General features: G+C 41.5%; 1 protein-coding gene and 1 long non-coding RNA gene across 30 annotated transcripts in view; one reads left to right on the forward strand and one right to left on the reverse strand.

Annotated features, from left to right (window-relative positions):
- Positions 1-27329, reverse strand: part of GLIS3 (GLIS family zinc finger 3) — a 545819-nt gene that overhangs the window by 313361 nt on the left and 205129 nt on the right. Inside the window, exon 1 of one of the 29 annotated variants that reach the window (XM_049092708.1) lies at positions 3462-3614. The exons of the other annotated variants lie outside the window; for them this stretch is intronic. The gene's annotated coding sequence lies outside the window, so the exon portion shown is untranslated. Of the gene's footprint in view, positions 1-3461; positions 3615-27329 lie in introns of those variants that run through there. 29 annotated transcript variants of the gene reach the window in all.
- Positions 1172-6685, forward strand: LOC118350766 (uncharacterized). The gene is made up of 3 exons (XR_004805215.2): positions 1172-1282; positions 5819-5945; positions 6457-6685. It is a non-coding gene; the product is annotated as an uncharacterized LOC118350766 (long non-coding RNA).

Consider the following 27329-nt stretch of genomic DNA (forward strand, 5'->3'; position numbering starts at 1 on the left):
GATTTTGCTCCTTGTTCAGAATTCTAGAACCAAGAAAATGGAAAACTTCTTCCTTCACTGTTTCAACACAGTGAGTACCTTTGTTTGGAAGGATTTTCCCACTGTCTTCTTTCAAAAATGTGTCAGTCAGAATGGTTTGAGGGAGGGTGGAAAAATGGCGACTGGGACGGTGGTTATTGTACGTCAGGTAGGCCAGTGGAGGGGTGAAGATTGAGAAATCCTACTCCATGAATACTGGCTGCTCTGTCATCCAACACCAGCAACACAACGAACTGAAGTAATACCTCCGTCCCGTCCCGAGGAGGAAAGAATAAAGTCCGAAAGAAATTTGTAAAGAAGGCATACAATGCAGCTCAACTGACTTGTTTTTTGACACGCAGCCTTGAAAAGAACAATTTTGCCTCAGAGTCTTGGCAAATGCAAAATGATTTTTTTTTATAAGTTTTAACATGCATTTTACTACATGTGTGAAGAGAGCGAGGGTGAGAAAGGCCAGGTATCCAAAGACAGGGAGGCTGTCAGGTTTCTCTTTTCTGTGTCATTTTTGTTTAGTTGGTCAAATGAAAATTCAAAACCATATAATTAGATGGTTGTTTATACATGATTAAGCATGAGCTCATTGGACTTTACATGCCAAAAAGTCAGAGATGTGGTTAAGGGCAAGAAGGAACTATTAATAAAAGGAAATAAAGCTGTAATACATTTTTCACTTATGAATAAAAATAATTCAAAGGTCTCTAGATGGAAAAAGAAAGAAAAAATCAACCATGAGTAGGGGCAAGAAACCAGGTAATTTTATAAATGGTTAGAATTCATGTGATATAAAACATAAACCACTGGTACAAAAAAGCTCTTCCTCCTCTATGATCGTAATCCTATTTTTGTATCTCGTAAACATAACTCACAATGAGAACATAACAAAACATACCTGTATTATATTTCTTTAGAATTGTTCTGGGAAATGCTTAAGCAAGAATATGTTGTGCATTCAAAAGAGTTACTTGTTCTCTTCCTAACTGTCTTCACCAGTAATCCCCTCTGGAGAAACCAAGAGCTGTCAGCTTCCTTGTAAAAGGCAAGTATCCTTCACTGCTCACAAATGCAGAATTTTTCTTCCCCAAATGAAGTGAGCCCATCAAAATCAAGGTTAAACTGGCCATAAACTTCACACAGGTAAAGGAAATCTTCCCAGATCCCCCAGAGAATCTGTGATCATAGCTTGGGGCTTTGAAAAGTGGTGAATCAACTGCTTACAGAGATCAAACACCAAGCTCTGGATGAGGTGAGTGGGCCAAGTCTTTCATATGACAGAATGACCTGATCCAGGCTCAGCCTACTTATTCCACCTTAAGTAAGGTTTTCAAGCCACTACTACCACTTCCTCCTATTGCCAATACACTCCAATAGGAGTTACCCCCAGAGGCCACCTAGGCAAACACAAAACAAACCCCAGAGACCCTTTGACTGTGTGTCCTGTATTCTACAACCAAACGACTCCTTGAGTTGTCAATGACTGGTACTTTTGCACATCATCGTTATAGTACAGCCTACCGATCAGAATGAGTAAAGCCCATAGGAAACCCAGCGTATGGTCCTTAAGACTGAAGTGAAAATGAACCTACTACCACTCAAAAAGCCCACAATGCCTAAAAAGCATAAACATTAACTTTTTCAGCCTGAGAGCAACGTCTCCAAGTAATATCAGTTCCCAATCTGTCGAGAGACCTTCCATCTCAACCACCACCTCCCTCAACCCCCTCCTCTTCTCCCCTGCCCTCCCCACCCAAACCACACACACACACACTCACACACACACACACACACACACACACACACGAACATCAATCAGCTCTGACTCCCAGAGTTATCATCAATCCTGTACATACATACCTGCCTACTGAAACTTGAATGGAATATACTTCATTTAAAGCCATAGGACATACCATAAAATACAGACACTCCGTAAAAGTTCATTTCCAAGAAACTAAGATGATCATAGAATAATACATCCCTAAAAAGGCACAGATATTTGAGACAAAGCACAATATTCACAACTAATTTGGCAACATTAACCCATAAGGCCTTATGTATTACCTGTGTGTCTTATGTGAAATACTAAAGGTAATTTTTAATTGTTGACCTAATTTGGTGAAATAAAGTTCTCAACATACTCATTTAGTGTTAAAATCCACCCACAGCTGAGGGAAAAACATACTTTCACAAAACAAATTCTTTATGAGCCAGAAATTAATGTCTTCTTGTGTGTAACATTGAAGGAAAAGGGAAAATCTTGCTAAATTAATATGTATTGATTATTTGAAATAGTTTAATATCTACTATAGTTCCAGATAAGAAATGTGATAACTTATTTCTAAACAATGTGTGGCATGTAACTCAAGACCTCTTTTCATCAATAATTAATATTAATAATTAACAAGTATAAACAACAAAAATACCTCTTGGAAATGTTTCTACCCAGCCCTTTCCTCATTCCAAAGCCTGCCCTGTTGCCCCCCCTTTACCCTCTATGTGGGGTTAATAACTAAACTTCCCTCCTCTCTGACATGCAACACTACCCCGCAGCAATCTTCCCAAGAATGTGTGCACAAATGCATAAGATTGAAAAGAATAAAAGTCTTATCAAAGTCACCTGAATCTAACAAACAGATTTCTAAATTAGCATCTGCGGTTACAAACCCCTCAACGGTGAATTAGATTTTGCTCTAGTACAGAAATTCACCCCAAACACCTACGCTCCTACTTACAAATGGAATGTCTTATGCCTTTAATCCAGGGATTAGCCTCATAATAAAAATTACACAGTCCTCGAGATAGAAACAGCAGAAGGGGAGGATAATGCAAAAACTGCTCATTTAAAAAGAGGCCAGAGCCAATGCACTAGGATTTTATTTGGCAGTCATTCTGAAGAGCAGTCAGTTTGACTTTTGAAAACGACATTGTTTTCCTTTCTCCATGCTGTCTGCAGAAGAGCATCTTCAGAGTCAAACACATCTCATACCAAAGGTGCTCCACCATCTGTCTCTTAAACTTTTCTAGCCACCTGCCCCAGCACTTGATGTCCACATTTGTAAGCCCACTGAAATTCCTCTCTTCCAGCCATTCATTCCTTGGCCAAACTGAACACTATGCAGGTAATACTCTAAGTTCCTAAAATTCAACATCATTCTGTACTGTAAATTCTTACAGTAAATACAAATTCCACAGTCCCTGATCCCCTTGCTCCACATACCTCCAAACTCCACTCCATACATTACCATTATTCCTCCTGAAAAGTGATCAAATCCTCAGAGGATCACCTCATGCTTAAGTTATTCATGTTCCCAGGCTGTCTGGTCACTGACATTGAGAAAGGCTGCAAGGAAGCAGCCCTCTCACTGGGAGCTTCCCTACCATAGGCAGTGTCTGTTCGTGTAAAGGTGTGGGGATAAAGGTGTTTCTACCTTTGTCCTGGCTGGGGGCCTCAGACGCTGTGCAGAGTACTCTGCATAGATTTCCAGGGCTGGGGCATCCCGGGTGGTTCAGCAGTTTAGCGCCGCCTTTAGCCCAGGGTGTGATCCTGGAGACCCCGGATCGAGTCCCTCATTGGGCTCCCTGCATGGAGCCTGCTTCTCCCTCTGCCTGTGTCTCTGCCTCTCTCTCTCTCTCTCTCTCTCTCTCTCTCTCTCTCTCTTTCTGTGTCTTTCATGAATGAATAAATAAAATCTTTAAAAAAAAAAAAAAAAAAGATTTCCAGGGCTGCCTGCTCTTTGACTTCACAGTGTCTTGGTGAGCACAGTCAGGGACAGCAAGGACATTTAGCAAAGGCTGGTGTGCCAAGGAGAAAAGCATCTGACAAATGCAGCCGAGGAAACAATGTCTCCCTTCAAGTGGAAATGCTGGTGAAGTCAGCCAGCGCTGGCCGCACAAACAATGCTGGGCAGGTCATTAACTTGCCTGGTTCAGACAGCGGCGATGAGCTCACCCACCTTTCTGGAAGTGCTATTTCAGCCGCTGAGTTTATACAAATAAAACCCATAATTTTCTAATGGCTAAACTAGGAATGTGTTCGAAAATAGCTAAGTCTCTGAGAACCCTGCAAAAGCCACACAGGGAACTCACGAAGGTGAGTCTGCGAAGGTGAGTCTGCAGTCAGCTGTTCAAGTTTGCATACATCTTTATAATTGCTACATATGTATTACTTCCAAAATAATCAACCACAAAAGCAAACGGGAATTTCTTTTTTAAGTTAGGTGGTTACTGCTGCATTGTTTTCTCCCTTTCTTTTTACCTTTTGCAAAAAGTAAGTTAGTCGTTAACCACACAAAGGAGTTAACATTTAACTTGAACACTGAGAGTGCTTTAGCTCGCAATCCCTCCTCCCCTTCTTTCTTATTATAGTGAAAAGAGGTTCAGGAAAACTCTTACTAATTATCGCAGATCCTAGAGGGATCTGACTGTATCATTTTGCTTGCCACACTCACAGGAGGCCCCAGGTCCTTCACACTCACCCCACTCCAGGCAGCCCAGAATTGCTGCCCACTCCGGCTCCCACCCATACCCCTACACTCCCTGTCATCAAAGATCAGCTCCCAGTGCCACCCACTCCTTGAAACAAACCTTCCAGATTCCTACTCCCTGCCCGCAGGTTACAGTGCCTTCTCTCTCCTGTAAAACCACAGGTCTTGTTATTTTTGCATCTTTTGTGTTACTAATCACTTCCACCTTGGGTATTACCTACACCTATCCCCCTTAACTGGCAGGTCTACAAGGATAGAGAATGTGCCTGATCCCCTAGAACGCCAGGCCTCAGCATCCTGCACAGGGCAGACGCTCACTGAGGGGACAGGTCATGCCCACACCACACACTTGCAGCATTTTAGAGGTGGGGGAAGGGCTCCAAGGAAGACAATATTTTATTATTTAAAATAGCACAGTTGCTGGGAGGCTCAGACATGGGGTGGCAGAGGGGATGCCTCTTTTCTGTTGCCCCTGCCATTCCTGAGCTGTTTTCTCCTCTCACTCCCCACTAGACAGACTACACCTCACTGAGCACACAGTTCTGCCCCATGGATGCAGCAAACTGTTGGCCTTGTCACCTTTTCTGTGAAGCCTCCTATGGAAACAGGAATCTAACACACTTCTCTCTCCTCCTCCTCTCCTTAGCCATTCAGAAGAACCACGACAGTGGTGCAGGAGTTACCTAGATATCAACATGGTGGTCTTATTTCCTCACCAAGAACTTACAACCTTACTGCTGCTGCTACTATTACTACTATTAATAAGAATAATACATCTATACATTAAAAATACATGACAGCGAACATTAATGGAAGGCTTAACTTGGTACCAGGGGCAGATGTCTGGCTCTATGCCTGGGTTAGCCCACTCACCTCACTAAACAATCCTGATTATTACCATCCTATTTCACAGAGGAAGCAATCTGAGGTTAAAAAACATAGTCACCTGAGAAAAGTGAGGAGTCAAACCCAGTTAGTCACACTCCAAAGTCACACAAGGGTGTCCAAGAGCTCATCCATTCTTAGCCATCACCCTCCATATAACTGCAGAAATACTATGAAGTGGAGAGGAGACAGGACAATTGGACACTGATCCTTCTCCCAAAACTTGAACATTCATGCACCCACAGCCTCTAACATCTTTGTTTCCACATATAAGCAATAGTCAGGAACAATACCATAACTGATTCTGTGTAGGTATCATAAATGCTGTTGTGTGCACACATAAGCAGGGGACACTAGTTTAACCTCCATAGCAGTGGTTAAATGTCTATCATATGACCCTTCTTCCTTACTTTCAGGAATTTTGGGTGGATAACATCAACATCCTTTGTTCACCCATTCATCCAGTGGTTAAACTGTCTGGTAGGAGCAGCTGAAACATAGATCAAGAGAATTATGGCACACACTGATGTCTGATAAAATAAGGTAAGATCTCAAAGCTGTTGGGACATTGAAGAGGATATGATAGTGATAATGACAGTGATCTTTAGGAACATAATATGAAAATACTCATCTGCACACACCTTACTACATAAAGGATTTACTAATTTTCTATTCATTTAACAGTCTTGAGTGCACACAATTCATCGGGATATACATAGGGATGTCAGAACATGATAGGTGTGTGTACATGCATGTACATGCACAGATACACACACATGCACACAGTCACACACACAGACAAGCACAAAGACAATGACACAATGAGTCAGGTGAAACAAGATGTGAATATGAGGTGCCCTGAATGAGCAACCTCCCACGCAGTCCAACATTTTACAGGGACCCTTTCTACTAGAAATCAACCTATCCTTAGAACAATACAAATAACTTTAAATGGAGTCTTGTCTAAAATTCTGCCTCAGTAACACAAGATTTTATCTTTCAAAAACTGCACTGACATAAAAGCAGAGTCTAATCAGCTATCACCTATCCCCAGGTATGTGGCTGCACTCTGCAGGAAAAATAGTAACATAAGGAGGAGAGAGACGTGGATGTATGGGTAAGTGTGGTCAGCGCTATGGAGACAAGAAGGGATAGGCCAGAGTCAAGTCACAAGGCCAGGAAGCCAAGTTTGGTCTGTAGCTGTGCAACTGTATGAACTTGACCAAACCACGTAGACTAAACCTCCTTGTCAAGCCTCGTTTGGTGAGATCATAAAATAAATTATCTAGCCCCCTAGCTGGGCAAAAACCATATGCTCAGTAAGTGTTCATTTTCTTTCCTCCCTGCAGATCACAATGAAAACCTTTCATCTCTCATAATCTAAAAGGCTAACTAACTTTAAACCAGAATAAATAATGAAATCATTTCAAGGACTTTCTTCATGAGAAAAGATGCATCCTTGCTCCCACCATGCTTTGAATTCATAAATTTACATGTCAAGAAGGAGTAATAGACATCATGTTTCCAACCTGGTCAAATTCAAGTCCAGAGAGATAAAAGTGACTTTCCCCGGGACACACAGCTAGTTAACGGCAGAATCAGTACAAAAATCCCAGGAGTCAGGCGCCCAACTAATCTCCCTTTCTACTATATCCTACCACTTCCATGGGACTGTCAGTTATAAATGATGCTTAATGGTGCAAATACCTCTGAAGCAGTTAAAAATGTCTTTCGCCTTCAAAATAGAATGAAGATGGCAGATGGCAGGCTCCTCCTACACAATGAGAATTGAATTTGGGACAGGAGTGTTCATGAAGAGATGAATAGTTGGAGAGAAAAGGAGTAAGCACAGACGAGGGCATTAGGAGTGAAGAGGGACACAGAGACCCCCTACCTTACAAGTGTGCCTAAAGATAAGTCCATTTCGGTCCATTAATTGAGTCTGAAAACACCCCCGGACAGATTTCTCCTTCCTTCTGTTTATAAGCTTAGAGGATACAAAAGACACCACTCCCAGATCAGACAAAATCTATGAATTTTCAGGAAGAAAGAGAAATGAGATTGTTTACCTTCAGTAGTTTAAAAAAAGAGGTTCAGTTGGAGTTTGCTTAAATCTCGTAAACCTTAGGTTTTAGCAGAATCATGGCTGACCCACTGTCTTCAGTGGGAACCGTGCCCATTTGTTTATCTGCCAAATGTAAATCTGCCATAGAACCAATATTCAGGCTGCTCTGGGACAGTACGCATCTAGTTAAGGAATGCAGGTAAAAATCTAATTTCAACATATCAAACTTGACAGTGTAACTTTTTAAGATTCCCATCTCAAAGAAAGTTTACAAGCAATGAACGAGGCTATAAGGTAATGATTATGTCCTAGCATAGTAATAATTGCAGAACAATTGTCCAATTAGCAATCATGCACTGAGGGAGTTCCTTTGCATTGTGGCCTTACTGTCTTTGTCTCTGTTCTGAGGAAAAATTCTGCCTTCAGGAGTCTGAAATAATGAAAGGGCTCTTCATTATGTCAATGAGTTTGGATGGAGTCCCCATGGCACAGGAACCTTGCCTGGTAATGAAACACAAGAATCATCTGTTCCTAGTTAAACCTGCTCATACCCCTCCCATAGCTGGGAGAGGCCTAGTTGAAATCCCCAAGGAGAACCACTGGAAGGTGATAGGACCAGGGGCATCTGGGGTTAGGACCCTCAGTCCTCCTTGGGTCAAACTCCTCCCCTAAGGCCTCTCTAAAAAAAAAAAAAAAAAAAATCTGAAAAACATCATATAAAATTCTATAAAACTCTATTTGACAAGTATTTAGGGGATGACCCATTCATACAGGTCTCGTCTGCCTGGAAATTGAAGCTACAAACTCTCCCAATCCCATATCTCAACTAGTCAGCCAACCAGTAACAGTTTTTTTCCCACTGCCCATCAAGCCTGATAGGTGCCACCTCAGCAGCTGTGAAAACTACACTTCTTCCAACACCATTCAACCATAGTGTGCTAGCCTCAAGAAGGCAGAGCATAGCTCACCCAAAGGAAAAACTTTCTAGCAAGCAGAAGTGACTTGGAAACACTCTGTAAGACACAGCTCTTGCCCCCAGAGGAATACACGGAAGGGTTGCCAGGACACTGTAGACGAGGCAGGGTGAAGAGGCCACAAGGCAAGGTTCCTAAACTCCTTGCCAACACTGTGACATCCCCAAAGGCTTTAAAACCCAGTGTGGAGTTCTCAATTTTTATGTAAACTACGAGAATTTTCAATACTCTCATCCAAAGGCTTTCTGTGCCTCTCTTCTCTCTAGGCCCCTATACTCTCTGACATGAGGCAGGTAAATTAACTTTTCTAGGTCTCAGATTTATCATCACTCAAAGGAAGACAAGGGATTAAGGAACCTCTCACGTCCCTTCTAGCTCAAACATTTTCTGAATAAACGATGAGTTTACTCTCCTCACTTTCTACCAATTAAATTCCAGAAATTCCATCTACCTATACAATGCAACAGAATCGGTGACAAGTTACAATGTAAATAGGGCAAAAGCAATAGATTTCTTATATATTCTCCATTATGAGTTTTAAAGTGTAAAGGGAAATTTTTTAGGTTAAAAATACCTAGGAATAGGATGTAATATGAAGAAAACTACTTCTTTTTTCCTGAAGACATGAATAAATACAGACATATACATGTTCCGAGGTGTAAATACTAATATAGTATATTGCCTCTTCTAAACTATTTCATAACCTTAATGCATGGTTTCTCAGACTCTCATTACTGACACTTCGTGCCAGATAATTTGTATGTGTGCGTGCATGTGCGTGTGTGTGCATGCACAATGCAGAGAGGCTACGCTGGACATTGCAGGTTGCTGAGCAGCATCTCTAGCCTCCACCCACTAGATACCAGTAGCACTCCCCCCAGTTGTGACATCCAAAACTAAAGTCTGTCCAGACACTTCCAAATAACCGTGGTGGACAACATCATTCAGGTCAGGAGCCATGATTGATTGTGAAGTGCTCATGTACCCTTCCTTATTCACTACCTTGACAACAGATTCTGAAGTTCTTTTGGAAGAATAAACTCTACTAACTGTCCAAAAGGCTTTAAAGAAGAAAATACATGATAGAGCTAGGAAAGTGAAAATTGTGGAACACTAAAGGAAGGCTACAAAACGGAAGACAGAATAGAAGCAAAAGGTCATGACCTCAAACACAATGACAATCAGCACACAATGGTATGACAAAGGAGTGGAGGATAGGAGGGTACTCAGTAAACTGTAGTGGAGCAACTATTTACTGTTTGGGGGGTGGGGGTGGAAATCAAAGCTAAATCCTTATCACACTATTTTCTGGTTATGTATTGCTACATAACAAACCACTCCCAAATTTATGGTCTCTAAGCAACAATTTATTATTACCTTGTATGATTTACCTAGGGTGGACTGGGCTCAGCAGCATATGCTTCTCTCATGCCCTGTGGCCAGATGTCATCTAGGGCTGAAGGGGGCTCTGTATAGACTTCTCACATGCTGACTGTCCATGGGAACACCTCAACATGGCCAGGGCATAGGACTTGGGCTCCTAACAGCATGACAGCTGCCGTGGAAGAGGCTGTTCCCAGGCTGTTTAAAGACCATTCCTGCACAGGCACAGCATCACTTCTGCCATATACTATTGGCCAAACTAATCTTGGGTTCATCCAAATTCAAATGGGGCAAAGGAATTAACTCTACTTTGTGAGAAAGCAGCAGGGCAAAGTCACACCACAAAAGAACACATGGAATGGGAGAGATGTCTTCAGCTATTAGTGGAAAACACAATCAGCCACAATATACCAAAACAAATTCCAGGGAAATTCAGAGCTGAATATTAAAAATAAAACCACTAAAAGAAAATACATGGGTTTTTTAAAAAATATTAGGATCTGGAAGGCAAAGATGTAACTGCAAAAATATTTTAGCTCAAAAAGCACCAAAACAAAATGAAAAGGCAAAAAGACTAATAATTTGCCAGCATTCTATGTACAAAGGGTTAAGGGCTTAACATATGCAGAGGCCTTACAAATCAATAATAAAGATAAACATTTGTATGGCAGGGGAAAGGCAAAGGACATAAACAGTTCACAAAAGAACCCAGGAGATAAGACATAAAGTAGACACTCTAAATTCTGCTACTAGATTGAGTGGAGTATAAAGTGTGATCTAACCCATTTAGGGAGCAACTTGGTAATACAACCAAGAGTATTTAAAATGTTCATTTGACCCAATCATCAACCAACATTGTAAAATTTATTTGTGAGCATACAGTTTTAACAAAAAAGAAACCAAACTTGATAAAATAGAGTATACTTCCCACACACATTTAAAAAAAGTCTGCTGTACGTAAAAATTATATTTTCAAAGAATCTGAAACACATGGGGGAACATTCATAACAATGTGGAGAAAGAAAACACAGCACTTTATTTAGGTATTAATCACTGCTATTATCTATTACAAAATAGTTACACATGTTTATCTCCTAAAATATTAGCAATGGGTATCTCTGTGTCTGGGGAATACTGGAAGGTAATTTTATTGTATTCTTTGGGGTTTTTTCAGTATTTAAAAATTTTTCTACATAAACATGCTATTTTTATACTCAGAAAACAAAACAAAATAATACTACTTAAAGAAAAATATCAGTACTGGTGGATAAAAAACTGAAAAGGTCACATGTTACTAAGTTATTGCTGGAAGATTAGAAAGTCAAAACAGGAGAATGAACATGACTGTGCATGCTGTGACATCAGGGGTGATTACACCTAGAGCCACTGAACCACGGTCCACTTCGTCCACAAGCAAGTCACTTTCTCAGGCTCATGACCTTTCTCGGGCCATTGTGTAGATTCTGTTCAGTGTGACTGCTTTAGAAATCTTTCTCTTTCCCTTTTTAATATTCAGCCCATTTGTTTTCTTTGCTAGGCTCAAAATGTTTCTGTCTTCACAGGCCTTTAAAATGATGAAATATTTAGGAAAAAATTGTACTCACACCAGGAAAACACTGGCTTCTGCTCTTCTTTACCTAAAGCCCTCCTGAAGTTCAGAGGATCTTGGTCAGGTAGAGCCTCTACTGTTCCTCCCAACTGGAGGGACCATGAGAATAGCAACTCCCTAGTCCCCTGGTGCTCAGACTTGAGTATGTTTTCAGAATCCCCTGAAAAGCCTGTGAAAACACAGAATACTGGCTCCACCTCAGAGTTTCTAGATCAGTAGTTTGGGGAGGGGGAAGCCTGATGACTTGCAGCTCTAGTAACTTCCCAGGTGATGCTGCTGCTGGTCTGGGGACCCCCACTTTGAGACCATGAATCAAGATCATACAACCAACTAAGCATCTTCCCACCGTGTGCTATTCATTTATCTCTATTATTCACATTAAAATATATATTATTTGGTATTTGTTGAAACACCAAATCACTCACAACCCAAATAAATCCTAGGACCTCTCACTCCAGTTTCAGATGAGGTACTCCATTCAAAGAAACAAACTTGGGCAATGCATGTAAACATCACCTTTGCTGCCAGAGCTCTCTGCCATCCCCTTTGACTGGCAACTCTTATACTCTTCAGCAACCCAAAGCCTTCCTTCACTCTTGTACTCTCCCAGAGAACAGAACAAACTCTCCCTAGGGTTCCTGCAAGAATGAGGTTCTTCTTGGGGCACCTGGGTGGTGCAGTCAGTTAAGGGTCCAACTTCTGGCTTCAATTCAGGTCATGATCTCAGAGTCATGGACAGAGCCCTGCATCAGGCTACACACTCAGTGAGGAGTCTGCTTGAGATTCTCTCTCTCCCTCTGCCCCTCCCTTCTGTGTTCTTTCTCTGTCTCAAACAAATGTCTTTTTTTAAAAAATAAGGCTTTTCCCTCTTCTCTCCTTTCTCCCACTGTTCCCTCTCAACACAAATTCACCTACACCCACTGCCATTCGTCTTCTCCTACTATTTGCTGATTAAAACCTCAAGTAGAGTGGGGTAGGGATACCCTAGGAAAGCATAGGATTTCTTTCTTTTCAAGCAACACTACATTTTCCTTAAAGAGCAAGAGGAGAGAGAACCACTCAATCAATCACACCAGCAATTAATCATTTTTGTCCCCATTACACATATACCCTTCCATCCATTCAATATCCCTTTGCCAGGTGTCTGCCAGGGCTTTGTGTTAGGGATTAGAGAACCTGCAAGCAAAAGTGGGCTCATTCAAGAGGGTACAGGGGCAGAGGAAGCTTCGTGGACACATAGAGTAGTTGGCCTGCATGGTAGAAGTTCAAACCTGAATGTTATGTCCCTTAAAACCCACTAGCAGAAACTGGAAATACCTTCTCCAGAGCTTAATTTCTGTGATTTTGCCCCATTAAAATGCACATGTCCTTGTTAAGGGTAGCTCCTTAAGTTGCCAAGGGTCACGCTACATGTGAGTGAAGTTTCAAGCCCTTATCTGATAAGAACGGCCCTGGATATCTTAGAGAAAGAAAGACATGTAAGGATGGGAGTCTCAAGGGTACCTGAGACAAACCACATCCCTCCCTGGTTGTGACTTCTCAGATGGGTGTCCTTAAAATGCCTTTCCCTACCCCAGTCTGCATCTCGTCAGATGGAACCATGCAATGGTTCTCCAGCTGTGCTGTCTGAGCCACCAGTATCAGCATCACCTGGGAACTTGTTAGAAATGCAGGTTCTCGGGCCACATCCCAGACCTATGGAATCAGAAACTCTGGGAGTGGGGCGCACCCACTGGCACTTTCTCAGGCCCTTTGGGAACTACCAACATATGCTCGAGTTTGAGAGGTACCGCCTGACACCTATTACAGTGTCTGCCTTTCCACCATTACTATGTACTGTTACCATGGGTCTTACTGGTTTGTCAGGCTCCTTTAGTGGTCTAGGATGTCAATTTCAGATAGGTGTATGAGGAAACTATAAGCTACTCATTAAGACAGACTAAGCTCTGTCACAGACTAAGCTCATTATCACAGACTAAGATCTGTGATAACGGGCAGATAGTATGTGTCTGTGGCCACAAAGGAAGAGCCAGTAGCTACAAAGGAAACTAATAAAGCCATTGATAAAGGTCAATGTCAATAGCCTTGTCGTTGTAGTCTGCTTCCCCAACTGGTACAACCTGTAATGGCCTCCAAAGCAGGAGTGGTTTTGCCTTCTTTTGCTCTCCACCAGGCATGTCTTCACATGCAGTGGAAAAGGCCCACAAGAATCCCTAGTTGCACAACAAAATGTTCAACTCATGTTATTTAGCATCCTTGATCTCTCTTTGGAGGGGAAAAGGGAGGGAGGAAGATGCATATTTTTAGAACCAGGGGACGATTTATCATTCAATGAAACAGCATAGAAAGAGGCTTAAATCAAGTGTGTGGAAATAATATGTTGTTATTACTAGTCTTTACTCTGCTAAATTATAACCTATAAACCCTGCAACGCTTGACTTAAACATCCCATCCGCGTTTGCAGGAAATCTAAATGGTTATTTCCTTCTTTACTGCATGCATTACAGGAGGATTTACTGTTGCTTCCACAAAGCGTATGTGATGAGAGAGCTATCCAGGATGCCAGTGTAACCAGGCACGATGGATAAGCACGCAGCCCACATCACGTATGTATTCTGGGAGCCTTTATGTGCACTTAATTAGTTCAGCTATTGCTTTCATGGTTCATTTAGAAGCTTCATGCTTCATTAAATATCAATAAATTTTATCCTCAAAAAACCTTTTCAGTTTTTTCAATTGTCTCTTCAAGTGATAATCTTGTTAATGGATGTATATATTGCAAGTATGTCTATCAGAACCAGCAAAACTCTGCATTGCCATGGTTGCAGCACCCTGAAGTAATATGCAAATCTTATTCTATAGTTTAGAACACATGCCTCATCCACACATATTTTCTTACAGTAGGGGAAAAAAAATCTTTTTTAACTTTCCCAAAATGATGCGTCTTTTAAGCTTCTATTTTTATTTTGTCAAGAATGCCTACTTCTGTTTCATAAGCTCCTTTTATCCATTACATCAATTCCAAGTTCTCCTTATTGGAAAGACAGGCTTTTAGCAACTTTTCAATGCATGAAAGAGAAGTTTTCAGGAAACATGTGTTCTTCACTTCCCTGATCTATGCATCCAAAGAAGGCAGGGGTCACAACTGAGGGCTTATCCTGTCAAGTATTATAGTCGGCTCTATCAGTGAACGATCTTGGCTATTCACTGCAAGCTAAGAGCCAGGAGGTCAGCTGGGAGAGGGTCAGGATGATGAAGGAAGAGACCCATCTATCTAAGCAGAAATAGCACCTGCCAACACACCTCCCCCACCCGCCAGGTCGCGCTCACATGTCTTCACTGCAGAGGTATCTCAAACCTGCTCAGTCAGGGAAGTTGTCACTGGCTTCCTCCTTTTCCTAGAGCACTTTGTTAACGCACCCATTATAGAACATATTATCATGTAGTATAGTTATCCATCCATTCATTCAAAAAAATGTACTTCTAAGGATACAATGGTAAACAAGACAAGTAAGATCTGCTTTTTCGTAAAGTGTACATTCTAGTGGTGAGGAGATGCACAATAAAACAAGTGAATGAATGAATGAATGAACAAGGTAATTTTAAATGAGAAGTGCCATGAAAGAAAGTAAGCAGGTAGAATGGGACTGGGCATCATGAGGGCCAAGTGGTGACTTTGGACAACGTACATCAGGAAGGCCTGTGGAAGACACAGCTCATAAACCAAGATGCAAAGGATATAAAGAAAGCAGCCACTGGGAAGCTGGTCCAGCCTGGTGTGTTGGAGGTAAGAAACGAAAACCAGACTGGCTGGAATATACTCAGCAAAGGTGAGTGTGGTACCAGATAAATTTGGGGATGATTTACCAATCTTCTGACTTGAGACTATGAGCCCCCAGAAAATAGGGCCCATGTCTTACCTGAGCCTTTGTCTCGTATCTGACGCTTGGTCAACAAGCATGTGTTGAATGAATGAACTGAATGAGCCAGTTCCCAAGGTCACATATGAAAAAAACACTGAGGATATTTTTCTCTCACTTTGTACATTCTGCTTTCTCTCAGCTACTCTTTCAACATGGAGGATTACGTTCTGTCCTTTTTATGCAAAGATAACATACCGTGCACCCTTACTGCTGGAGAAGGTTCTTTTGGTTATTTTTCCATCAGAGATAATAAATTTGTGCCTAGAGGTCCATGAAGTTTTACTGATGGCTCGTGTAACCAAGGGTGAAATATACAGGAATGAAGAACCAGGAGTTAAAAGGCCAGCCCAATGGGGTTTCAAAAATAGCTCAGAAGAGTTCAGACTCACATCCTAGGAGCAGTTTATTTATATGGTGTTTCACTTCAGCCAGTAACAGCCAACTAAGAGTGAACATTAATATTGTCATCACTGTCATCATCATCGTCTCTTTGAACACAAAATAATACAAATGAACTTCCATAGTGAACTTTATTATCATGATGGATGAGAAGACAGAGAAGGAGACAGCCTGTTAGAAATACTTTCATTTCTACCCAACAAAACATTTTCATTCCTTCCAAAATTGCTTTATGTTGTCTCCTCCATTTCTTCCTCATCACAGGCATGGTAGATGGGAGACAATTTCTGAATAACGAATGAATGAGTGCCTCATTTCATTTCTTCACAACAATTCCCAGTGGGGATAAGGAATGGACCATGTTGGCACTGATAGCCTTCGAGACCACCACAAATCCAGAAAGCCAAGTGTGACCACATTGGATACGTGTGGGAAATGCAAACTCGCTGGATTTATGCACACCAGTAAAAATTCCAAAGGGGCCTGATGCCAGGAAAATGCCTTATTTTGTCAGAAAGTACATCTCCCACACAGCAGCAGGTCTGGCATAGCTTGAGCCACATGTTAAAAACAAAGCAAAGTGACATGTGATACGGGCCTCACTGCCTGATGACAGAATTCACGAGCTGTCTTCACTCTGAGCTTTTCTGGAACAAACTGAGTCCACATAGCCTAAGCCTGTTTGACAGCTTTGTCTTATTATCATGTTGTTTTCTGCAAAGTTCTTGCCTTTTAGATAACCAAGATTTATTTTTCTTATTACAATTTCAAGATTTATTCCATTACCGATTATTAAATGATCACCTCATTCTAAGGAACTCTGTACTTTCCAATCTATCCTATAGTCAAGTTAGTATTTCAGACATAATGACCCTTTTCCAATTTCTGGAAACATGTACGTGACTTCAAAAAATATTCAAATCCACTGGTAAACCACATAGTGGCACCCCTCTTAATATTCACTGCATGGACTACACCTCAGAATCTCCATGGGTAGTCATAATATACTGGTTTTTTAAAGCCATAATTTTTTGAATGGCCTACTAAAAATCTTTTTTTTTTTTTTTTTTGGGGGTTAAGTTTGTTGTTTTGTCACTTCTGTGACACCTGTTCTGACCTGTATTGTAAGAGTAAAAAGAGCTTTACTTACTCTGGGCAGAGGAATCTTGATGGCAGTAAGTGGCTTCCAAATAATCTTTACGGATTCACTGTATTTTCTTTTTCCCCTTAGTCTTTATCTATTTGTCTATCTCCCTCTTGTCTAGCTCTGATTATTATGGTTTAGAAACAGGTGCCTTTCTTGCTGCATTAGTTTCCCAGGGCTGCCACAACGAAAGTGCCACAAATTGGGTGGCTTTAAACAAACAAAATTTATCCTTTCACAGTTTTGGCTGGAAGCCCTAAACCTAGGTGTTGGTAGGGCCATGTTTTCTCTGAAAGCTCTGGAGGAAGATCTTTCCCCACCTCCTCCTAGCTTCTGTGGATGCCAGCAATCCCTGGCATTCCTTGGCTTGTAGACACATCACTACAATCTCTGCACTTGTAATCACTTAGTGTTCTCCCTGAGTGTCTTCTGTGTTCAGTGGCATTCTAACCTCCATGTCCGTGTCCAAATTAGATCCTGCCTAATCCAATGTGGCAACAGCTTTTAACTTGATTACCTCTACAAAACCCTATTTCCAAATAAGGTCACATTCTGAGATCTAGGTAGATATGAATTTGGGGGAGGAGATGGGACACTATACTACCCTGTACAATTGCTAAGCCAGCATCCTCTCAGTTATCACTTGTCCCATGGAGTATGAAGGACATTGCTATCTGAAGAACATTACAGACAAAACAATTAATTACTCATAGAAGAACAGTGAAAGGAAGCTGACACAATTTGATGAAGAAGCCTAACAGGAAAAATGCCAGCAGCTTGGTGGTCTCAGGAGTGAGGCATTCCCACCTCTGAAGTTAATTCCCAACAGATCCATCATGCACAAGTACCTACCTACCATCTCTTCATGAAAATATCCCTTCTGGCTGAACCAGCTCCCTAAGGACTGCATCTTCTACCTATCTCTCACAGCAGCTACACGAGGACAAACAAGTATCAGCAATGCTCAAACATCACACTCAGCACTCTGGACACAGTATCATCTCCAGAGAAGAGAAGAAACTAAAGTCCACAGAGATAAAGCAATCAGCCAAATCACACTGCAGAGTCAGGATCCGAACACAAACCTGCCTGAGTCCAAAGTTGATGCCTCCTGTTTTATATCTGAGCGGGAGCATGCACATGCACTTGCACACACTCACACACATACCCCTCAGAAACAACCATTTCATTTACCTTGTTTCTGAAACATATCATTTTCTTAATCTATAAAATATTAGAACTGGAAGACACCTTATATATCACCAATACCATAATTTCATTTTATAGATGAACACACTGACGACCAAAAATGCTAACTGAATGACTTATCCAAGATCACAGGAATAACTAGCAACCACACTGGGAACAGAGCCTCAGACGACTCTCAGCTCCCAGTCCAGCCTGGCCACATCTAGCCCAGTAGTCTATGCTGTAATGCCATATTTCACAGACAGGTCAGCATGGTGGTGGTTTGAAGTATGGACACCAGAATTAGACTGCATGGATTTGGATCTTGGCTTGTAACATATATGTGGACCAGTGACTTCCTATCTTAGCCTCAATATTCTGGACTGTAAAAAGGAGGTAATAAAGACATGGGTTATATCATATTCAGTATCTAATGGGACCGTTAAGAGGAGTAAACATGCTCAGAATAGTGCTGAGTGCACAGTAAATGTTTAGTACAGGTTAGTTGTTGGTAGCAGTTCTATTTGTGGCTTTATCGCTACACAATTCTTATTATTGTGATATTATGGCCATCATAATCATCATCCAATGATAAGCTAACAAATGAGTGCCTCATTTGTTAGTGTTTTCAGTGTTTTCATCACCATACATTTCTAGCAGCCACACTGGTTGCACGTCTTCATTCAAGGACACAGTGATACAGTGATTTCCTGATCCCTCCTAGTAATTAACTTCAACCTTATTTCATAATCGACTGTATGAGGATCCAATCGCCCTGTTTAACTGTAACACAAAATGTGCAAAGGATCTTGATCCTGGTTTTAATTTCCCTAGTTGTGTGAGTCCACATTTAACTGCCATCTTCAAATGATGGTGGGTCACTTAGAGTCCTGAAAAGCCAACAATGTTATTACATCCTGACTCCGGCAAATCCTTGCTCTTGTCTCTCTCTGGTCTTATCTCTTTGAGTCTTGGGAAGGCAGTCCCTGGGAAAATTATACAAACAGCCCCAAATATTTGAAATCAGCGTTGTCTTCACATGCGTATGCCTCTCTGAAAGCTTAGAGCGTTTCTCTTTCAGTTTTATTCTTTCATTAGCCCAAGGCTTGCTAATTAATTGGAATTTTCTAGGGCTTTTGTTGCTGTGACAAAGGCGAACAATGCGAAAGCTCATTCCATCTTGTTAAAGAGGTCTATCCACCCTCCAAAGTGTAGCATGAAGCAGGAGGGGTGAGAGGGAGGATTAGGCGACTTTGAAAGGGTTAGACTTTGTGGGTTCCTGCCCCCCTCCCCCAGCTGCCTTCATCTTCACCAACCCTGATTTATGGGAAGTGACATCCTAACCATGGCTTTCATCCCTCTAAAAGAGAGGCTGCTTGGAGGTCATTATGTTGGATCTAAAATTAGATGGCAAAGAACATCCTATAAGCCGGAACAAACAATATTGGGAAGCAAAAGATACTGTATTAGTTAAGAGGGCTGTTTGAGAACAAAAATTCATGGATCGGGAAGGAAGGGAGTAAAACTGAAATGAACACTCCCAAGCGAGGCACAGACCAGACCTAAAGGAAATAAAAAGATGCTTAATCTCGGCAAAAATAGCACTGCTCAAACCAAAGATAGCAGAGCAGCTGGAGGCTAGGAGTGGAGAAGGGGAGTGAAAGAGATTAATTCCAAATTTTGTTCCTGGCTTCCCTTTCAGTGTCACACTATGGCTTGATACACTGGGTTACTGGAACTCGTGGATTCCCCATGGGCCATGTTCATCCACACAGTGAGAAGTTCTATGGACACAGGGTAAGAGAGGCTGGAGGGACCCTCGAACCCAGTGACAAAGCTATTTCCAACATCACCCCTGCAGAGCTCCTTTTGATATAAACACCAATTGAATATCCAAGGCAAAAAATAAAAAAAAAAAATATATATATATATATATATATATATATATATTTATATCAACTTCTGCTTTTTAAAATCACATCGTTTTCCATAGGAGCATTTACTGGTTCACAGGTAAATGTTCTTCAAAAACACCTTGTAACACTGGACCCACACCTTGTGACATGGAGCTACCCCTAAAATTTTGTGCAGCAGAACCTGGAAGGTCTACAAAACATCTCCCCCTCCAGGCTGATGCCTGAAGGCTATCACTGCAGCCACACAAGGTACCCCATGGTTTTGAACAAGTTGTGTGTGAGGTGCCCGTGCAAGCATCCAAGTAGATCTAGATAGGCAGTGGTGGGGAGGGTCTGGAAGTAAGGCTACAACTAGGTTCTGGGGGTGCCAGATGAGATTGCTCATGGTTCACACGTACTGGGGAGACAGGACACAATCAGGGACACAATCAGGGATGGAACTCGGAGAGTCTCCAATGTTTGGGGCCATAGGCAGAAAGGAATTTGCAAAAGGGGTAGAGAAAGCATGTTTAGGCTGGGGTGGGGTGAACAGGGGAGCAGAGGCTGGGAAGGGAATATGCCACAGTATTTAAAGGCACAGACTCTGCAATGAGACCACTTGGCTTCAAATCGTGGAACCGCAAAGCACAGAACTTCCCTCGGCTCCTCTTTCTCCTCAGGAAAACAGGGAAGACGGTACGTCACATAGTTGTTCCGATGCAAGTACCTGACACAGTGTCTTGCTCACTGAATTATCAAAAACTGTCAGACATGATTAATGCTTATTAAGAAGCATGGAGGAATAGATACATAAGGTCAGGGGTGACTAAGTGTGTCTCAGATCCTTCCCTGGAACTGCTCTGAATGCACTGAAGGGTGGAAAGGAAAGTCTCAGCTCAGGAGACACTGCGGGGAGCTCCATGAGGCAGAGAGAGGCCACAGGACGAGGAAAGTGGGGATCCATAGGTAAACCTGACCAGAAAGGAGGTGCGAGCCGTTTGGCTGCCTAGAAGGTGATGTGGACAGCATATCATCAATGGGCAGCAGCGGAGTAGAAGACAGCTGCCTCTGAGAGCAGGGTTCCAGTTCTGAGATGACTACTAACCTGCTGCTCACCCTCGGGAAGGTTCTTTCTCCTTCCAGAGCCTCAGTTGTACACAACGTCACCCTGGCTCCTCCCGGGCCTCAACACATTACCCCAAGGCTCAGCAGCTACACGGAGAACACTGACCCCGCAGAAGACATCAGGGGTCTTAGCAAGAAACAGGGGACAGGTGTGTAGACCTCCCTCCTCCTCATTTCCCTCCTCTGTTTTCCCCAGTACCAGAGCAGAGAAGAAGAAGGAGAAAATCAATTGAATCAAGGCTGAAACCAAAGTGGTGTTTCTGCTCATTGGGAACTCCAGCAGAATTCAGGCCCCAGCTGGGAAGGTGGACATGAGAGAAACAGATATGCATTTAGCGCTGATTTAAATGCATAATGGGAAGTGGGCTCGATTACCGCCAGACCCCAGCCTACTCAGTCCAGAAGCCTCGTCCTGCCAGTGAGAGAAATGACTCCCCAGGTGACTATGCAGTGACTCGCATGGGAACGAGTGGCCAGTGACACCAGGCTGGACTAGGAGCTCCTGTGTACTGACTCAGCTCAGCAACAATTCCACAGAAGAATGAAACTCACTGGTCAAAATCCAAATCATGACATTTTCTCAGAAGAGATTTTGTGTGGGATGTAATAGGAATGACTGACTGCAGTTGCTAAATTCTTGAGAAAATTTGGATTTCCCCATTTTCATGGAAAGCTGCAAAGACACCAAGAAAAGAAAACATACTAATCCCTACTATGTGCTGGAAATCCTGTCATATGCTCTCATGAAAGTTCTCACATAAGCCTCATCACTCTGTGGGTCTTAGAGATCCTGAGCTCCCCCAGGAAAGGGGCATAGTACTCATCCATGAATCCTCAGTGCCTGATGGAGTGCTGGTACACAATAGGGGCCCAACATATGCTTGCAGAATGAGTGTAAGATTTTCCCGGTGCACAAAATTTTCCATGAGATTAACAAAGCGCATCCAAGAGGGTCACATTGCTGGTAAAAGTGGCGGCACTGGGGTGCCTGGGGTGGGGGTGGAGGGGTCAGTCGATGAAGCGTCTGCCTTTGGCTCAGGTCATGATCTTGGGATCCTGGGATTGAGCCCTGAGTGGGGCTCACTGCTCAATGGGAAGCCTGCTTCTCCCTCTCCCTCTGCCACTCCCCGGACTCGTGTTGTCTGACTCTCTTTCTCTCTCTCTGTCAAACAAATAAATAAAACTTTTAAAAATTTTTCAAAAAATGTGACAGCACTGGAATTTGGGTTCAGGATTATCTGACCCCCAAGGCAAATTCATGTGCCCCTTACTGCATGGCTGCCCTTCAAATAATTCTCTCCAACCCCAACAAAAATACTTATTTTCTAACAGACAGATTGGATGATGTATATCACATTTGTGACTACTGCATCCTCTTCTTTATTTTTTTTAAAGATTTTATTTATTTGACAGCACAAACAGTGGGAATGGTAGGCAGAGGGAGAAGCAGGCTTCCTGCTGAGCAGGGAGCCCAATATGGGACTCCATCCCAGAATCCTGGGATCATAACCTAAGCCAAAGGCAGACGCTTAACCAGCTGAGCTACCCACGTGCTTCACATACTCTTCTTTAAATCCTAGATTGTTTTCAAAGTGTTTCTTTCAAGATACCATGCTTGGTCTGGCTGCTCCCCTCCACTGACTGAGTGTGGTCAGGATCTCCAGGGCACTGCTGAGAACACACGATCTCAAGGGCCTAAAGCGAGGAGGTCCAGAACCATAGGAGGAAGTCACTGGTCTCCTGAGATCTGTTCCAATGAGGTAGAAACATCACAACTAGCCTGGTCAGAGGGATTCTTTCCTTCCCTTCTTGATAGCAAAGGTTTCAATTTATAGCAAGCAAGTCAGACCAATTGTCTTTCTCCTTCCTCTCTCTCTCTGTCTCCTCTCTTGTTGGCCAAAGCTTCAGACTAGTTCTCTGTTGTAAATGACTTTCTATATCCAAAAATTAAGGGTATTTTTTTCCCAATTATATATATAAGAGAAGTTAGGTCTTTCAGAGACTTTTTATTGGAAGCTGTTTGCTGGACTCTCCTTTTCCATCCAAGGAAGCCCAAAGAAATGAATAATGAGTGATCCAAAACACACTACATTTGAACAGTTCTATATATTATATGCAAAGAAATGTTCCCACAACAAAGTCACTAAATAAATGTCACTGTGCCTGAATAGAGGAATAAAATTAAATTGTGATAAAAGCAAGTTGTTTAAAGGATCTTTAGTTCCTGTCTACCAAATTACCCTGAACATTATGTGCTGAACAAAGGCTCTGATACTCATAATATTAAGTAACAGAAACATTTTGAGAAATAAGCCAACATTTTTACTTTAAAAAAAGATTTATGTATCATTTTCTGGTTTTATGGGTATTGTGATTGTCCTCCAAACCTTTGAATAATGTCAAACCCTTTTCCAGCTGAATATTCTGCTCTACTATGTTCTCTTTAATGCTAGAGGCCATGTTGGGATGTCTTCTGGTAAATTAAACAAGAAGCTCCATGGAAATAGAGGTAAGCCTTTGTCTCCAGCTAGGCCTAATCACTGTAACAGCACTATATTTAATACAGATTCTCTAACTGGTATGTAAGCAAAAGATTTAATTAATGAAAATCATAGTAGTCAGGTAGGAAAATATTTAATTTATAAGTGATGAACTATTTAAACTAAATCTCAGCACTTGGATATTTTCTTTCCCCTGAAGTCAAAGATCATCACCACCATGTTCAGTGAGGAAGATGGAGAGAGCAGACTGTCCCATCTCCACATTTCAGGCATCTCTAACCCTTAGTTAATTCTTCGCCAAGGTTCTACTGCTGTCAACATTGTCTACAGTTCTCTGAATTTTAATCTCATAAATGAGACTTCTACCACTTGGCACACACAAGGAAAGCATGAAGAATGACATCAAGATTTCTACTTTGCATTCACTGATTTTTAAAAAAATAACAGCATTACTAGCCCCAGATTCTGGATTACTAAACAGCTTTAAAAGATCAGAGTCTATTAAGACTTTGAGATAACTCCATGATGTTGTGATGTTGTCAGAAGTGAGATCTGAAGATGTTGCTTAGTGTAGAGAGGCAGAAAGCACCAAGAGAATAAGCTGAAAGGTCTGGGTGTTAGTGTCACAGTTCCCACTTACATGTGATCCAGGATTTTCCTTTGCTCCAAATGACCCTGGCACAATTGGTGAAATCATTAAGGTCTATATATTAGATAACAGTATGTATTGATACTAATTTTCTGATTTTGATACTGTTCTATGGTTATATAGACAATTTTCTTGTTTTTAGGAGCTATACACTAAAGAATTTAAGAATAAAATGGCACCATGTCCACAACTTACTCTAAATAGTTCAGAAAAAAAGTAGAGGGAATAATGGAGAAAAGTTAACATCTGGAATATCAAAGTAAAAAGTACAAAGGAATTCTTTGTTTTGCTCTTGAAATCTTCGTTATATCTGAAATTATATCAAAATAAAATTTAAAGGGATGCCTGGGTGGCTCAGTGGTTGAGCACCTGCCCCTGGCTCAGGGCATGATCCACAGTCTCAGGATTGAGTCCCACATCAGGCTCCCTGCCTGGAGCCTGCTTCTCCCTCTGCCTATGTCTCTGCCTCTCTCTCTCTCTCTCTCTCTCTCTCTCTCTCTCTGTGTGTCTTTCATGAATAAATAAATAAAATCTTTAAAAAAATAAAATAAAATTTAAAATAGGGGCATCTGGGTGGCTCAATGTGTTAAGCATCTGACTCCTGATCTCAGCTTAGGTCATGATCTCAGGGTTGTACAACTGAGCACTCCATTGGGCTCCATGCCTGGGCATGAGTCTGCTTAAGATTCTCTTTCCCTCTCCCTCTACCCCCACTCCATTTGTGTGCTCTTGCTCTCTCTAGCTCTCTCTCTCTCTCTCAAAAAATTAAATAAGTACAAATAAAATTTGGGGTACCTGGGTGGCTCAGACTGGTTTATACATCTGACTTTGGCTCAGGTTATGATCTCAGAGTCCTGAGATCAAGCCTCACATCAGTCTCTGTGTTCAGCAGGGATTCTGCTTATCCCTCTCTCTCTCTGCCCCTTCTCCTGCTCATGCGCACTCTCTCTCTCATTTTCTCTCTCAAATAAAATCTTAAAAAATAAAATAAAAATAAAACTTAAAATAAATACTGGCTAGGGATGCCTGGGTGGCTCAGTGGTTGAGCATCTGCCTGTGGCTCAGGTCATGCATGATCCCACATTGGATTCCCTACAGGGAGCCTGCTTCTCCCTCTGTCTATGTCTCTGCCTCTCTCTCTCTCTGTGTCTCTCATGAATAAATAAATAAATAAATAAAATCATAAAATCATAAAATAAAATAAAATAAAATAAAATAAAATAAAATAAAATAAAATGCTGGCTGTATAATTGGCAATCAGTAAATTCACAGAATAGCACTTTAACTTCTCTTGGACATAGTATCCTCATACAAAAATGTCAGAGAGCTGGACTATCCTCCAATGACTCTGGTTCCATAATAAGTACCCTCAACAACATAGAGTAATTTTCCTGTAACACAGAGAGAACCTAGTAACAGGAGTAGACGTGATTCCTGCCTTTAAGGAGGCCAAAGTGATAAAATGGGGTAAGTGTTCAAGATGAGTTAAAGCTAAGTGGGAAAACTTTTTAGAAGACACAAGTTTTGAACAGGACCTTCAAATCAATAAAAATATGAATTGGCAATGAAGTTAGAGGAGATATTATGGGAGATATCAGAGGGGATATTATGCTCTTTTTCTGAAGAGGCATGGAGGGAGGCCTGAGGTGGTCTCTTCCTAGGAGCACCAAGAAAGTTTGTCTAGCTAGGATGAGTGAAGCAGGATTCATTAACAGGTCTGCAATGTTTGGATCCATTTTGCAAAACCACACGTGAGGATCCCACTTAGGCACATGAGCTGACTACCTGACTGGCCTGACAGGAAGCCTCTAGCCCACTCTGCCATGAACGTGAATTAAAGTCTCTGAGATAGTTATCCAAAGCACACACCCATCTTGTTCTCCAAGCATATGCCCAATACAACATCCCAAAGATCGAGCATTGGGTGGAGTCAACACATTGCTCTTAACCCAAAGTAGTTAAGTCTCAGGACTAAAACATATAGTGGAGCTCCTTTCCCCACTCTGCAAAGTCTTCAAAAAGATATCCGCATTCTGCCCAAAATCCTTGTGTTCAGGGTGTGTGCTTTAGTAATAGCTACCTAAATTCACATAAGCAGGAGCATTCCAAAGACCTCTACTATAAATACTAAGTAAAAAACTTCCATGAATATCTCATAATTGAGGATCACACATAGAAACAATGAGATAGAAAAATGAAAATGAATTGTTAATTAGTAATTATTTAATTAAGAAGTCATGTACCTAGAACTGTGTTCATGATACTTAGCACATACAGATCACACAAAGGGAGCCATATGAGAGCAATCAAGCTTCTATCTAAGGATGAGATTTATCATCACCCACGTATGTGGTGAATACACTTTTATTAGAATCACCTGTAAGTCATATTTAGAATACCAGGCATTCACTCCTGAAATGCTATAACTTTCCATCATGGAAGGGATATTTATTAAATTCAATTCTGTAGGGATGGACATAACAATATACATATAAGTACAATATTCACTGAAACAGTATGGAGATAATATTTTTTATTCACTAAAACAGATTCTGGGGAATAGCTTAAGTTAAGCCTTCAAAAATGAAATATGTTATACCCAAGCCACGTAATAATGATCCCATAGAAGCTGCTTAGAGAGAAACTAGGTTACAATTCAGTCTATCTCATCCTGTTCTTCACCTTAAAAGAAATGATAAACTCTCTCTTTAGGCTTCCATTTTTAGTGAGAGAGAGAGAAGAAAGAAAAGAAAGAAGAAAAGAAGGAAAGGAAAGGAAAGGAAAGGAAAGGAAAGGAAAGGAAAGGAAAGGGAAAGGGAAGGGAAGGGAAGGGAAGGGAAGGGAAGGGAAGGGAAGGTGAAGAAAGGAAGAAGGAAGGAAAAAAAAAAGAAAGAAGGAAGAAAGAAAAAAAGAAAGAAAGAAAGATAAAGAAGAACGGAAAGAGAGAGGAGAAGAGAGAAGAAAGAAGAAATCCCGAAAGACAGAGCAAAGCATAAGCGAGCAGAAGAAGCACGAAGCCGAAAGAACAAGAAAAAGAAAGAAAGAAAAAGAAAGAAGGAGGGAGGAGGGAAT

Source organism: Canis lupus, chromosome 1 (genome assembly GCF_003254725.2).
Source record: "Canis lupus dingo isolate Sandy chromosome 1, ASM325472v2, whole genome shotgun sequence".
In the NCBI taxonomy this organism is placed as follows: Eukaryota; Metazoa; Chordata; class Mammalia; order Carnivora; family Canidae; genus Canis; species Canis lupus.